This window comes from Bombina bombina, chromosome 1 (genome assembly GCF_027579735.1).
Source record: "Bombina bombina isolate aBomBom1 chromosome 1, aBomBom1.pri, whole genome shotgun sequence".
Lineage (NCBI taxonomy): Eukaryota > Metazoa > Chordata > Amphibia > Anura > Bombinatoridae > Bombina > Bombina bombina.
The window spans coordinates 1,297,259,948-1,297,272,617 of record NC_069499.1 but is presented as its reverse complement, the minus strand read 5'-3'; the positions used below and the strand labels follow the sequence as shown (position 1 = coordinate 1,297,272,617).

At 36.8% G+C, this 12,670-nt stretch overlaps 1 long non-coding RNA gene across 1 annotated transcript; it reads left to right on the top strand.

Annotated features, from left to right (window-relative positions):
* The first annotated feature begins 410 nt into the window (after nucleotides 1–410).
* LOC128642378 (uncharacterized) lies at nucleotides 411–11,744 on the top strand. Its single transcript, XR_008399649.1, has 3 exons — nucleotides 411–447; nucleotides 8,703–8,799; nucleotides 11,533–11,744. It is a non-coding gene; the product is annotated as an uncharacterized LOC128642378 (long non-coding RNA).
* The last annotated feature ends 926 nt before the right edge of the window (nucleotides 11,745–12,670 follow it).

The following is a 12,670-nucleotide window of genomic DNA, read 5'->3' as shown; positions in this document are numbered from 1 at the left end:
TTTTTAAAATTAGTTTTTATGCTCTTATTAGGAAAGATAAATTTAAACAGTGATTTATTTTTTCTAGAGCATTTTTGCTAATGCATGTGTATTGGAAAAATGATTCTATTCAAAATAGAAATGCAATGATGCACATTTTGCTGGAATGTCCCTTTAAGATGGCTAACTTGTATTTTAAATTCTGACTCTAAAGCTAAATAATACATAGTTTTATAGCGAGGCATTGTATATTTGTTGTGTTCTGGAATAAGTTAAAGTTCATGTGTTACCCATACTACTAGCTTTTAGCTACAGTTTACATTAGACTGTGTTTAGAATATAATATTGTGTGCAGTGTGGTCTTACCACCACAGAGGGCACTGCGGCATTTGAGTGCACTCACTGTCTCACTACCATGAACTTTCTGTGTGCTCTGTGCTGCAGACAAGTGAAGCCATGTGCACTCAGGTGAGATCAACCATTAGATTAAATATATAAAAAGAAAAGTATATCACTAGCTGCACACACACATGTTGTGTATGATTTGTTTAGCAGCATTAGTAAGCCACCTGCTACTGCATTACACAGAACATACTTACAAACACAACTATCTCACTAGCTCTGCACACATGTGTAACATATAATTATACACTAATGATTTGCTTAGCAGCATTAGTAAGTCACCAGCTATACTGCATTACACAAAACATACAAACACAACTAGATTTAAATGTTAAAGGGATAATCCAAATACAATTGAAATGTGCATCTTTATTTTTCTGTTTGAAAACGAGCATTTCTGTAATTAGAAAACTTTTTTAGTAAAATCTATCACTGTTTTATATGAGAGATGTTACTGTAAGTGTATGAAATATACAGACATTAGCAAACAAACTGCATCTGCTTGTGACTTTCTCATATAATGGTGCAGCAGTACTAGAAGGGTGGGAGCTGTATTTTAATTGCTTTGATGCTGTTCAGAAGCCTGGCAGGGGTTAATATTTTGTGTTGTTTTTGGTGTGGGTTACAGTATTTGTGCAGTTTAAAATAACTATGTCCTGCTATGTAGATGCTGAAGGGTTAATAATGTAACCCTTGCTTGTTTAATTTGGCCCTAAATTGCAAAAGTATTATTCATATGCAAGTGAGCTGTTAGGGTGTTTTATTTAACATGCATTCAAAAATACAGTAAATATTTTAAGGTAATTAGTGATTTTAATCTAATTTTCTTGCTGCAAATGTTTTAATTTACTTTTTGAAATGATTCTACTGTGATCAAAATCTATAATGTAAATTAAAAGACTTGCAGCAAGAAACTGAGATTAAATCCCTATTCCCTAAAAAATAATCCTTCTTAACAGTCCCTTTAATATCAGTTGCCAATTATTTTGATCTAGGGCAGTGGTTTTCAAACCTGTCCCCAGGCCTCCCCAACAGGCCAGATTTTCTGGATTACCTTGGATGAGAGCAGGTAAATAACCATCAGCCAGATTACGAGTTTTGCGTTATGAGCGTCTCGCTACTAACTTGCAAGTTATTTCCACCGCTCACCTTTAATAGCGCTGCTATTACAGGTTTGCAAAAACCCCGCGGTTAGCAGGCAATATGGCAGCATTGAGCTCCATACCGCACACAAATACAAGCGATGCTTTGAGCTAGTTTTACGTGCTCGTGCATTATTTCCCCAGAGACATCAATGGGGAGAGCCGTCTTAAAAAAAGCCTAACACCTGCAATAAAGGAGCGTAAAGCTCCGTAACGTAGCCCCATTGATTCCTATGGGGAAAGAAAACTTATGTTTACACCTAACACCCTAACATAAACCCCGAGTCTAAACACCCCTAATCTTTTGCCCCCAACATCGCCGACACCTACATTACAATTTTTAACCCCTAATCTGCCGCCCCCAATGTTGCTGCAACCTACCTACACTTATTAACCCCTAATCTGCTGCCCCCAATGTCACCGCCACCTACATAAATTTAATAACCCCTAATCTGTTGCCCCCAACGTCGCCGCCACCTACATAAATGTATTAACCCCTAATCTGCCACCCCCAACGTCACCGCCACTATACTAAAGTTATTAACCCCTAAACCTCTGGCCTCCCACATCACGAATACTAAATAAATATATTAACCCCTAAACCTAAGTCTAACCCTAACACCCCTAACTTTAATATAATTAAAATAAATCTAAATACAAATTACTATCATTAACTAAATAATACCTATTTAAAACTAAATACTTACCTATAAAATAAACCCTAAGCTTGCTACAATATAACTAATAGTTACATTGTAGCTAGCTTAGGTTTTATTTTTATTTAACAGCTAAGTTTGTATTTATTTTAACTAGGTAGACTAGTTAGTAAATAGTTATTAACTATTTACTAACTATCTAGTTAAAATAAATAAAACATTAATTTACCTGTAAAATAAAACTTAACCTGCCTCACACTAACACCTAACATTACACTAAAATTAAATAAATTACATTAATTAAATACAATTAACTAAATTACAAAAAAATAAACACTAAATTACACAAAATAAAAAAATAAATGATCTAATATTTAAACTAATTACACCTAATCTAATAGCCCTATCAAAATAAAAAAGCCCACCTCCCAAATAAAAAACCCCTAGCCTAAACTAAACTGCCAATAGCCCTTAAAAGGGCCTTTTGCGGGACATTGCCCCAAATAAATCAGCTCTTTGGCCTGTAATAAAAAAATAAATACAAACAACTTCTATGGAAGTCCCATTGAAAAATGACTTTTTGAAAGGTGTTGTAGTTACGTTGTGTGACGGCCAAAAAAGTGTGCGGTACAGCTGTACTTACAAGACTCGTAAAAGCAGCATTATACTCATAACGCAAAACTCGTAATCTAGCCGAAAGTCTAATAAAAAATTATTTTAAAAAAATATTGCACAAAAAACCTTTTAAGGGTGCTAGAAAAAAAAGGCAGGCAAATGGCTTTGACATTGAGACACATACATTGCTAAAGATGTTTTTGTATGTATGTATATATGTATACATATATATTATTGTATTTATATGTGTATATATATATTTACAGTCATATATACACATATAAAAACATTAAAGTGACAGGCCTCGAATTTCCTGCAAGGCTATTGGCTAAGAGGTGGAAACGTCACCTCAGTCAACTACCGTTCTGCCGTAGGTTGCCTTAGCAGCTCAGTGCGGCAAACGCTGTAAACAAAAAAAGGAGCTTTCAGCATGAAGTATTTTATACGTTATTTGTTCCAATGGTAAATCCTAGCGTTTCACAAATGCTAGGATTTACCATCACTTTAATATATATGTACACACATATAGACATATATGCTTTAAAGGGGCATAACACACATTGAGATCACAATATAAAATGCATATATAGTTATGCAACTTTGCAATATACTTTTTATTTTGTACCATTTACTGTAATTTAAAGGGGCATGAAACCCAAGGTTTTTCTGTCTTTCATGATTCAGTATAGAGCATGAGATTTTAACCCTTTGAGTGCTAAGCACTTTCCCACCTTGGTGCTAAGCTTTTTTAGTTGTTGTTTTTTTGTTTTATATTTTTTAAAATATATATTTATTTTTTTACTTTTTTTTTCAGATCCCCAAGACTTACACTGTTGGAAAGGTTAGACGATTACATTTCCAACAGTGGGTCTTGGGGGTCTGTAGCTGCTTAGATGCCTGAGATACAGGCTTCTAAGTAGCATGCCCCCTGCTTCGATATTTAACATTGTTAATGTTAAATAAAGTTGAGCGGTGACGTCATCAAGTCATTGCGCGTCACATCACCGTGCATAACGGGAAGCCCCGGTGATGCCTGTCACTATGCAGGCCCAATCGCCGGGGTAGGAGCGGGTGGGAGCCCCCAGATCTCCCTCAAGGTGGGAGAGTGCTAGCGACGGCTCTGAGCCGTCGTTAGCACCAGAGTGGGAAACCCTGTGACAGCTCAGAGCCGTTGTTAGCACTCAAGGGGTTAAACAATTTCTCTTTTTCATGACACGATGAGTCCACGGATCATCTTAATTACTAATGGGATATTCACCTCCTGGTCAGCAGGAGGCGGCAAAGAGCACCACAGCAAAGCTATTAAATAGCTCCTCCCTTCCCTCCCACTCCGGTCATTCTCTTTGCCTACGTTAGTGCTAGGAAGTGGTAAAGTGAGTTGTTAGATAAAATTCTTCAATCAAGAGTTTATTATTTTGAAAGTAGTGCAAGATTGTGCTGCTTTGTCCTAGAGTGTAGTCGTAGTCCATATCAGTCTCTTCAGTAGAGCAGTGGTGGCTTTAGAGCAATGGGAACTTGTGGGACATAATTCTCACTGCGCCTCCCATGTAATTTACTCAGACTTTTATTTCTCCACAGGTTGATGTGAGGGATAGGACCTCTCAAGCCTGTGAGCTGCCTTGCTCTCAGGCAGATACGAGGTAAGTGCAGCTTTTTTATTCTGGGGCCAAGGAAACAAAGCATCTCAGAGATAAAGGTGTGAACATTTATTGGAAAAATGAACATATAAGGCTCATACAGGAAGGGGCGCTTTATGTTTGGGGACTACAGACTCTCCTAGACTGGAGAGGATTTTAGACAGCCATATCTGCAGGCACTGGGGCTGGGAGTAAAGCTTTTTCATTTGCTCTGGTGGTTTGTGTCTCCCGACGGCTTTACTTAGCAAACAGGCCGATCGGGAGATGAGGTGCATATAGTAACGCCCACGATGGGCTTCAGTTCAGTAGCGTGTCACTAGAAACGCATGGTTTCCAGTAAAGCAGGCGTTTCTAGCATTATCCGTTGGCACTATTCTTATTGCTGAGGTCCGGATCGTTCCTGCACCACAAGAAAAGGGACATTGACTCCTGTTTTGCAGTCAGGTAGGCACCTCAGCAGGGTTACTGAGGTGTAAAGGTGTCTGTAGTGTTCAAATTGTGATATTTTCATAATTGACATAGTTGGGTAAAAAAGTTACCTGTTTAAATTTAAAGACACAGTAACATTTTTTCATTACAAAAATTTTAATTCATTTTTTATTTATTAATTTACTCATTGTGAACAGTATGGACCAAGGAGACTTGCAAGGTGTCACTTGCTCCTTGTGTTTTGATGCAAATGTGGAACCACCTATCCCTTTCTGTCCCTCATGTATTGAGAGGACTTTAAATTATAGGGAAAATATTTTTTTCTGAGCAAAATTTTTCTAAATCCAATACTGTCCAAGAGTCTTATGACGAGGTTCAAAATATGCCGCAGCTTTCTCCACAAGCGTCCCAAATTTTACCTCCCTCACAAGCATTGCCCTGCTCTAGCTCCCGCTGGAGTTACCTTAAAAGACATAGCTTCTCTCATGATGCGTTGTCTGCTTTTATAATGTTGCAGGGAAAGCGTAAAAAGGAAAATCAGACATTTAGTAAGCGAGGTTTCTGATGCAATTGTTGCAATTTCGGAGGTGCCCTCCCAGAATACCGAAGAGGAGGATTCTGCTGTAGCATCTGAAGGAGAAATTTCAGATTCAGAAAATGTAATTCCTCTGGCTGATTCTAAGGTTGTATCTTTTAGGTTTAAGCTAGAACACCTCCGTCTGTTACTTAGGGAGGTTTTAGTTACTTTGGACGACAGTGACTCCACGGTAGTGGTTATTCCTAAGAAGTCTAGTTAGCTGAACAAATATTTTGAGGTTGCTTCCTCGACAGACGTGTTTCCGGTCCCTGACCGAGCTTATGAAATAATTGCTAAGGAATGGGAGAGACCGGGCATACCTTTTTCTCCCTCTCCTATTTTTAAGAAGATGTTTCCCATAGCCGACTCTAACAACAAGGCTTGGCAAACAGTGCCTAAGGTGGAAGGGGCCATTTCTACCTTAGCTAAGAGAACTACTATTCCCATAGAGGATAGTTGTACCTTCAAAGATCCTATGGACAAAATGTTAGAGGGTTTACTCTGTAGCCTGCAATGACAACCAGCTGTGTGTATTGCTACCGTCACTAGTGCGGCGGTGTATTGGTTTGATGCACTGTCTGAGGCTCTCAGGACAGAAACTTCTTTGGATGAGATCCAGGATAGAATAAAGGCTCTTAAATGCCAAGCTCCCGAGATACGGGTCGGGGTCCAGGGACCCCCAGGCGGAGCTGATAGATGCTCTGGTGGTCCCTTGGACCTTCAGTCTAGCATACCTATTTCCTCCGTTTGCTCTTCTTCCTCAGGTCATTGCTCTAATCAAACAGGAGAGGGCATCGGTGATCCTCATAGCTCCAGCTTGGCCTCGCAGGATTTGGTATGCAGATCTGGTGGAGTAGGCATCTCTGCCACCTGGGAGACTTCTGTTGAGGAAGGACCTTCTAATTCAGGGGCCCTTTCTTCACCCAAATCTAATTTCTCTGAAGCCGACTGCTTGGAGATTGAACGCTAAATTTTATCCAAGCGGGGGTTTTCTGACTCGGTCATAGAGACCATGATTCAGACTCGTAAGCCTGTAACTAGAAAGATTTACCATAAGATTTGGCGTAAATATCTCTATTGGTGTGAATCCAAGGGCTACTCATGGTTGGTTTTTCCTTTCTATCCTTAACTTCGGTCGAATGACTGGAGTGGGAGGGAAGGGAGGAGCTATTTAACATCTCTGCTGTGGTGCTCTTTGCCGCCTCCTGCTGACCAGGAGGTGAATATCCCATTAGTAATTAAGATGATCCGTGGACTCATTGTGTCAAAAAAGAAATACATTTATCAGGTAAGCATACATTTTCTTTCCAATTTACTTCTATTATCTAATTTGTTTTGTTCTCTTGGTATTCTTTATAGAAAAGGATACCTAAGTATGTTCAGTAGCTGCTGATTGGTGGCTGCACATGTATACTTCACGTTATTGGCTCACCCAATGAATTTAATAGCTCCCAGTAGTGCATTGCTGCTTCTTCAAAAAAGGATATCAAGAGAATTAAGCAAATTAAATAATAGATGTAAAGTGGAAAGTTGTTTAAAATTGTATGCTCTGTTTCAGGGTTCTTCAAACTTTTCCCCCCAAGACCCAGTGCCATGATACCACATACCTTTAGGACCCAATTTTTATACTTGGTCTTGAAATAATTTTGTAAGAAATAAATGACATGATAGCTGCAATTTTTGGCAAAGAAACTAAAATATGTGCATGCTTTATTCCTGATTATAGTCAAATATGAAAGCGTTGTAAAACGTAATAAGACACACACTCTCATACAACACACACACCACACACTCACATGCAACACACATTTTCATGTAACACACATACCACACACTCTCATATAACACACACACTTTCATATAACACACATACCACACACACTTTCATATAACACACACTCACCCCATACACTCTTACAACACACACATACACACACACTTTCATAACACACGCATACCACACACACACTCTCATACAACACACACACCACACACTCTCATACAACACACATTTTCATGTAACACACATACCACACACACTCTCATACAGCACACACATACCACATACACTATCATACAACACACACACTTTCATATAATACACACTCACCCCATACACTCTTACAACACACACATACACACACACTTTCATAACACACGCATACCACACACACACACACTCATACAACACACATACCACACACTCTCTCATATAACACACACACTAATACAACACACACACACACTCTCATACACAACACATGCACAGCACACACACAATCTCATACAATACACCACACACACTCCTACAACACACACACAAGTCGGGACCCAGTACACATGGTGTTGTGACCCAGTAATGGGTCCCGACCCATGGTTTGAAGAATCCTGCTCTATTTTAATTATGAAAGAAAATTATGCGTTTCATGTCCCTTTAAAGGGACAATCTATTCGAAATTAAACTTTCATGATTCAGATAGGGCATGCAATTTTAAACAACTTTCCAATTTACTTCTATTATCTAATTTGCTCAATTCTTTAGATATCCTTTGTTGAAGAAATAGCAATGCACATGTGTGAGCTAATCACACAAGGCCTCTATGTGCAGCAACCAATCAGCAGCTACTGAGCATATCTAGATATGCTTTTCAGCAAGTGATATCAAGAAAATGAAGCAAAAAGAAGTAAATTCAAAAGTGGTTTAAAATGACATGCTCTTTCTAAATAACAAAAGAAAAAAAATTGGGTTTCATGTCCCTTTAACTCTGAATAATATGGGTTTTTACTATGCTGAAAATTGGTAATGCAGGCTTCAGACCTCAAATGATTAACAATAGTCTGTATATCTTTCTAATTGGCTTTAGCATGGACTTTGTGCTAACATAAAACAAAGAAAGGCATACTGATAGTATGATGTGACTTTGTGATAACATACATAAAACGAGGAAAAGCCTACTGACAGTATGATGTGACTAGAGTGACTGTCACATGAAGTACATCAGGATTAGCTCCTCCAAATAAGGAAAATGGTGGTATTTGGCCATTGGAAAACTTTTGCATAGACCATTATATTACAGGCAAAGCGGGCAAAATAATGAAAGTATAATGCAAAGTTGTTTTATTATTTATAATTAAATAATTCATGTTATAATCACAAAGTATATCATGCCCATGTAACAGGGGACAGACTATTGCTGAACAGACTTTATCTAATTATTTTGCATATCTAACTTTATACTCATTTATTTGATGTTTTCTATTACAGAAACATGTCAAAGGGTCTATAAAGACATTACTGACCATGAAATGAGAAGATGCATAGGGGATTGCCAATCCCACACAAGAATTGTTTGTGGTCACAGGTAAGCAGTTTTGTTTTTTCTTGTTTAAATCACCCCACTGAGTCATTTCTTTTTAAATTGTTTTTTTGTTTTTTTTGTTTATACAACATGCTTATATGGATGTGATACAGCAGGGGAGTGTTTGTTTCTGTTTATACAACATGCTTATATGGATGTGATACAGCAGGGGAGTGTTTGTTTCTGTTTATACAACATGCTTATATGGATGTGATACAGCAGGGGAGTGTTTTACTCACTTCCCTGATCCTCCCATGATCATAAATAGAGCAGCCATGTTGGAGTTTTCTCTGTGCTTGGATTGAGCTGACCCTTTGAAAGGAATGTTCCATTTTGATAGCGGTGCTTCTTTGTGACAGGATTTTTATTGCACTATCAACTAATATCAATTAAAATGTTAATGAATTATAAATCTTGTCTAAAAAGAAACATTCTTCAAACAAAGGAATGCTCCTGTGACAGGAACAATAAATGAAACTCCCTTTACAATTTTCAGTGCTTCAGCAACATGCAACTTAAGATAAAACAATATATATTTCTTTAAAAGAGCATATTAGTAAAAAAATGCATGCTCTAATTTGTTTTAATTCATTTTAAGACCATCAACCCTGCACTAACCCACAAAGGGGTTAAACACACAGTAGAAGTATTGCTTGGAACCACAGAGCACTGCTGATCCTGAGTGGAAGTGCTGCTGATCCAATCATGAGCGCTAGTCATTTAACTAGTATTTCTGATTAGATAAGCAGCAGTTGGCAGTTTTTGCTCTTGACCAGCAGTGCTCTGCAGGTACCAATCAGTACTTCCATTGTGTGTTTAAAGCCTTTGTGTGGGTTAATCTCACAGTAGTGCAGGGTCAATAGTCTTAAATTTACATTAAAGGATGTCATTTTTTTTTACTATTAAGGTCCTTTTAAAGGGACAATAAACACCTTGAGATGGTAATATAAAATGATAAACTGTGTGTGTGTGTGTGTGTATATATATATATATATATATATATATATATATATATATACTTTCATTATTTATTTTGTCCCCTTTTCCTGTAATTCTATTCTGAAGTTGTGAGCTTTTCAGCTCCTGTTAGAAATGGAAGTACAGAACACTGTTATATTCCACACAGCCATTGGCTGCACACTCTAGTGACAAATTTATAACTGTCCCTAATTGGCCACAGCAGATAATGTAACCTAAGTTACAACATGGCAGCTCCCATTGTTTTATAGACACTAAAACTTTACACTTAGTTTGTTAATGTTTAAACACCAGATAAAACTTTAAAAAATACATCTACATGTTATTCACAGACTAACCTTTTCTTTCAATGCTTCATTCTATCTAGCATTTATTTAGGGCTAGATTACAAGTGGAGCGCTAATTTATTGCGCGCCCGCAAGTGGGCAAATTTGCCCTTTTGCAGGCACGCAATAAATAACCAGCCATTAGAAGTGTCTGGTTATTGCTACTATTTGCTTGTGGTAGCAACTAGCGCTTATAAAATTAAACAGAGATCAGATCTCTGGTCAATTTTATAAATATGCCCCAAATGCCCCCAAAATACAGTGTAGTGTATTTTATAAAAAAAATACAAATTGTATTATTTTTATGTTTTAATAAAATAATTGCACTAGGTAGTATTTTGGGGGTAAAGTTGATCGGAGTTGGGTGATATATTTGCTGCATTGCTGAGCTACTTACCCCCTTCGCTGCACTTAGATTCTGAGCTTGCGTAATTTTACACTTGAGTTGTAATACCAGCTAATATTAGTGGGCGCTGGTATTACTCAATGGAGCACTAATATTGCTTGCATGCAAGCAATATTTAGCACTTCACTTGTAATTTGGCTCTTAGTGTTTAATGTCCCTTTAAATAAGCAAGCACCTCACACAGCATGGGAGTATCACAGAAGTAAATAGAATACTGTCTTACTAAATGCTACTCTGCTATATCATTTTCCTTTGGGAACGGAAGTGGGGATATGAAGATTTAGAATATGACACATCTAGATAGCATATTACTTTATATTTTGTAAAAGGAAAAAAACACAATTGAAAAGGAAATAAACTGCACATTGTGACTTTCCCTCTTTTATCTCCAAAAGTCTAGGAACACAACCAAAAATTTAAATTACAACATAGGGTATCAAATAGTGCACATTGATTTCTAGAGAAGTAAAATATAAATATCTTAAGGAAAAAAAGTCTCAATATAGTAACCCTTTAACGACTGAGATGTACCATGTATGTTGCCGCTCATAAGGGTTATATTTTTTTAAATAGCACGTGTCCCGCCACAAGTGGCGGTACTGCGCTATTATACCCTCCCTTCTTGTCATCCTAAATAGCGTGGCCTCAACACTGGTGGCGAGACTGCGCATTTAATAGCACTTCCCTATTCAAAGACGAGTGATGTACAGGGTACGTTGCTAGTCTTTAAGGGGTTAAAGTATAGGTTCTAAGCATCCCATTGGCAGGTAGTGATCTGTTTGATTAGGAAGGAACATGGCCAAATATGTTAATATCTAGATGGAAATTGCATTGACATGAGAATTTATGGAAGTTAAAAATACAATTATTTTTTAGTATTCATCACAACCTTGAAGTTGATATAAAGGCGTGTTATTTTTTTTGTCAGATTTATTTTTTTAGTTCTACAAATTAAAGTTCTGCTGTAGACTAAGCAATTAGCACAGAATGCCCATGTTTATGTAATATTTGTTTTTATTTTTACAGGCCGGTGCCAAATTCAAGATCATAGAACAGATACAGATGGACATCATATTATATTTTTGTTGTTCTGTCAACATTATTGTGCATCTGCATTATACTTGTACCCTAGGCCTATACTATAAGTTATTCTCTGGTTTATTACAATGTCATATTTAAAATGTTTTAATACCTGGAAAATTTGAAGCCTTATAAAAGTTTAAATTACTTTTGTAAGAGTCAATGCTGTTGTTTTTATGGAGTCATTTCTAAAGGATTTTTTGGTGAATATTTTTATCTTCATACAGTATTGAGGTTAACAGATCATATTTACCAGACAGGCAAAGGCTAATTTTATTAAAATCAGTAAAAGTATGAAATCAATAAAAAATAAATATGATTTTCCTAGTTTAACTTCTGGTAACAATTGCCGTTAGTTATATACAATAATTATTTTTTATATATGCACAGATATGGAGATATCTGTAAAACAAATATTCATAAAGAAAATAATCAATTAAAATGACGGCCAAAAAAGACTGAAAGGGAGATAAGAACATGAAACATAATAACGATGGGCAGAACTGAAGACTGATTGATAAGTGGAATGCCTTAAAGGGGTGTGCTGTAAAAAAGGGCCATACTGTACCTGAGATAATGATATTAGTGTTATAATATAACTCTAATATAAGAATACATCAAGTATTCAACTTAAAGGGATACTAAACCCATTGTTTTGCTTTTATGATTCAGATAAAGCATGATATTTTCTAATGTACTCCTATTATCATTTTTTCTTCGTTCTCTTGCTATCTTTATTTGAAAAAGCATAAATGTAAGATTAGGAGCTGGGACATTTTTGTTTTAGCACCTGGGTAGCGCTTACATATTGGTAGCTACATTTAGCCACCAATCAGCAAGCGATACCCTTGTGCTGAACCAAAAATGGTCTCTTGAACTTACTTTCCTGCTTTTTCGAATAAAAATAGGAAGAAAACGGAAAAAAATGATAATAGGAGTAAGCTAGAAAATTGCTTCAAAGTGCATGCTTTGTCTGAATCATGAAAGAAAAAATTTGGGTTTAGTGTCCCTTTAATATATTACCGGTCATAATATTAGTTTTATATATGAATATATATTACCTCAGATAATGCATGGATACAAC